Source organism: Anomaloglossus baeobatrachus, chromosome 12, assembly GCF_048569485.1.
Source record: "Anomaloglossus baeobatrachus isolate aAnoBae1 chromosome 12, aAnoBae1.hap1, whole genome shotgun sequence".
In the NCBI taxonomy this organism is placed as follows: domain Eukaryota; kingdom Metazoa; phylum Chordata; class Amphibia; order Anura; family Aromobatidae; genus Anomaloglossus; species Anomaloglossus baeobatrachus.
The window spans coordinates 67,227,051-67,230,644 of record NC_134364.1 but is presented as its reverse complement, the minus strand read 5'-3'; positions in this window follow the sequence as shown (position 1 = coordinate 67,230,644).

The window sequence follows — 3,594 nt, the reverse complement described above, 5'->3', positions numbered from 1 at the left end:
TACTCCGCCCAGGCGATAGAGAGGACGGGCTAGAGCGCCTCACTCTCTATGGTGTCTGTCCAGGCTAGTAAAACCCAGCTCCTGTGTGTAGTGGGAAATGTGCAGTTGTCAATAGCAACCAAAAAAAACACTGCTTCTCTTCTCTCTTGAAAATTACAGTCACTTTTTGTCATATTAACCCCTTCCTGGTGATTTTTCTTCCTCTTTTGTTTTATTTTTCATTCTTTTCCTCCAAGAGCCGTAACTTTATTAATTTTCACGTTGACCTTTCTTTTTATTGCGGGATTTGTTGTAGATTTGTGGCTCCGTGCACTTCACCGTGTTACAACGTGCGCTGAATACATTTAGTTTCTGTCTCCTTTTTCGCAGATGTTTGTGTTTTTCTGCGGAGCTTGTTTTTTTCCACTAATGTCTTTATTGATCCTCTTTGGGGCATATATGACGTTTTGATGACTTCTTACTCCGTTTTATTGGAAGATTCTACTTATATATCGCCATTACTTCCACAGCGCTGTACAGACATCGCCACCACTGTCCCCATTGGGGCTCACATTCCCTATCAACCAGAATGAATGTTCAAACCAAGCACAGGGGCTCGAAGCATTATGGCGGCCAAAATATTTACATGCACCTTCCCATCTGCTTGTTTTCCCTCAAGCTCCAGCTTCTCCTCTTCTTTGATTGACAGCTTTGGCTTCATAGAGCAGAGAATAGAGGAGCTAGATGGAGAACAAGCAGGTGGATTTAAAGGGTATGCTCACATGAGCGCATGACTCGCGCGATTATCGAATCGCGTCACCCGGCACAGCCGCATACACTCCTGACAGGAGCTGCGGCTCGGCTGCATGTATTTCTATGCAGCTAACATGCTCCTGTCTGAGGAGTGTGCGGCCGTGTTGGGTGACGCGATACGATAATTGTGCGAGTCATACCCTCGTGTGATTGTACCCAAAGGGTATATCCAGGACTTAAAGAATAAATGTGTATGAGCACTAACAGGCAGCTTATGCCGGGCACCATTCTTCACCGCCACACAACAGTCACAGATTGCTCCTGCTGGAGTTTCAGCTGTTTCTGAGCATCCGTAAGGTGGGACAGCCGACATCACACTGATTGGCAGCCGAATCCTCTAGTTAGGCAGTGGGGAGCCTGCTGTCAATCAGCATGATGTTGGCTGTCCAACCGCCATCTACAGAGCCAAAAAGAAGTCTCCGCTCTGTTGATGAAGCCACGGTATCATTGGTAAGAGCCATATCTGCTTTGCATCGGCGGTGAACGGTGCCAGTCACAACAGGCAGGTAGCAACTACCTGTCTGTTAGTGCTTAGGCACATTTATTTTTTCCCAAAAGTCCCAGATATATTCTTTAAAAATTGCCAGCCCTGATACTTGGATTTAACAGTAATTCTATAATGAGAGAACCTTTAAAGTGTGGGAGGAAAAACACAAGAGAAAACATACACTCTCCTTACAAATGTTGTTGGGGGTATTTGAACCTTGGCCCCCAGTGTTGGCAAAGTAACAGTGCAAACCCTGAGCCACACCTGTCACACACAGAGATAAATCTTTGGCAGATCTGTGGTTGCAGTGAAATCATGGACATATTTTTCCATTTGTACACAGCCACAAACCTGGCACTGATTGTCCACAATTTCACTGCAACCACAGATCTGCCACAGATTTATCTCTGTGTGTGACGGGGCCTTTAGTCAGCTGTTCTTAGAGGCAGGTGCTGGCTGTATAAGGCCGGTTTCACACATCCGGCTTTTTGCCGGTTTGCCGGATCCGGCGCTCTCCAATACAGTGACTACAGTACAGTGACAGCGCAACAAGCGCCGGTCACGTGCTGTCATGTGACCGGCGCATGTGACCCGGAAGTTACAGCGCTGTCACTGTACTGTATTGTCTGTACGGGAGAGCGCCGGATCCGGCAAACCGGCGAAAAGCCGGATGTGTGAAACCGGCCTAACACAGCTGGCATCCACAATGCATGGAACAGAGCACCACAGCTTCATCACACTTTTTAGGATGTCCTCACATGGCTGGTAGATTCTCTCGTGAGCGATCGGATTCACTCACTCTGATCAGAGTGTGAATCGAGTGTCATTTTACTGTGATCTGTTTGTCTTGTATGCGAGAATCGTCTCAAAAGAGTGGTGATGACAGAGAACTTAATTTCTCCACCTTTTCCATTGTGTTGGTGTAAACCGGTCTACACGCGGATGACATCAGTGCAGTGCAATGATTTCCTCACCTCCCAATCGTGCCGGATTCAGCAGGACTGTCCCGATTTGAGAGCTGTCTCCCGTAGTCCTGCTGGTAACTGCTCTTGTCCCGGCTCCTCCTCTCAGTGCAGTGAATAAATAAACTCATTTCAATGCATAAATACAATTCTCCCCCGTTCTGGTTTCCAGGACAGGACTAGAACACATGAGCTTTTTTTGTCCATAGGCAGCAGCTCTACCAGTGAGCCACTGCGTGTACTGTGAGAAAGAGTAGGATTTGGTAATCTTGACCTGTATTTTAGGCTGAGAAGCCAGAAGTAGATTATTCAGCTACATAGAGATATAGATAGATATATATACTGCATCTCTCTGCATATAGATGAAGGAAAAAGTCAGAGTCTTTTGTTCCCATAAAAGTACTATAAAGAAATGAGAAAAAAAAATTACAAATATATATATAAAAAAATCTTTATTTTCACCTGCCCCTGGAGTCAAACCAGCAACTTTCAAATGTGTCCATCAGCCCTAGCTGTTGAGCCACAAGCCCTGATGATGTCAGAGGAATGGTTTTGTATAGATCAAGCTGCAATACAGCCTCTGACTCAACAGCACATCTCACAGGACATAGGGATCCATTGTCCAGAGCAGCATCTCTGTGTCCTGTGTTCTAGAGGGAGAGGAAAAGAGATTTTTTTCCCTTCTAATAAAATTACTAAAACTAATAAAAAAATTGGAACAATGTAATTTTTATTGCGCTTTTTTATAAACTTATAAACATCACAAATCAGTAAATAACATGGACATATCTGGTATCCCTGTAATCGTAACGACCTGCACAACAAAGCATTTAGATTATTTATGGGGATTGGAAAATGGCATAAAAACATGGCGCAATTAATTAGTTTTCTGTATTAAACCCATAAAACATGTAATAAAAATGTATTGCTGACGCCATGTTCACACGTAGCGTAAATGCTGTTTTTCCTGCAGGTGTCCGCACCACACAACGCAATAACAATCCTCTCTGATTATTGCGTGTTTGCTGCTCTTTATATGCGTTTTCCCTAACATTTGATACATACTTGTTGCAGATGAGAATACAGGTTTTTTAATGCTTGTTTAGTACTACAGAAAAGCATTGATTCTGTGTTTAAAAATGCAATGGCATTTGTTTTGCTTGCTTTTTTTCAGGCTCCACAAAGATGTCTATAGAGAAAACCCACCAAAAGCACAGAGTTCAGCAGCATCTTTAGACGCACCAAGGGCGGAGATTTCATGACGTCTCATCAACGCTGCTTGGACATTTAGTCCGTGTTCACATGCTGCATTTTTTTCTGCTGTTTTTTTTTGCACATATATTCACATGTATG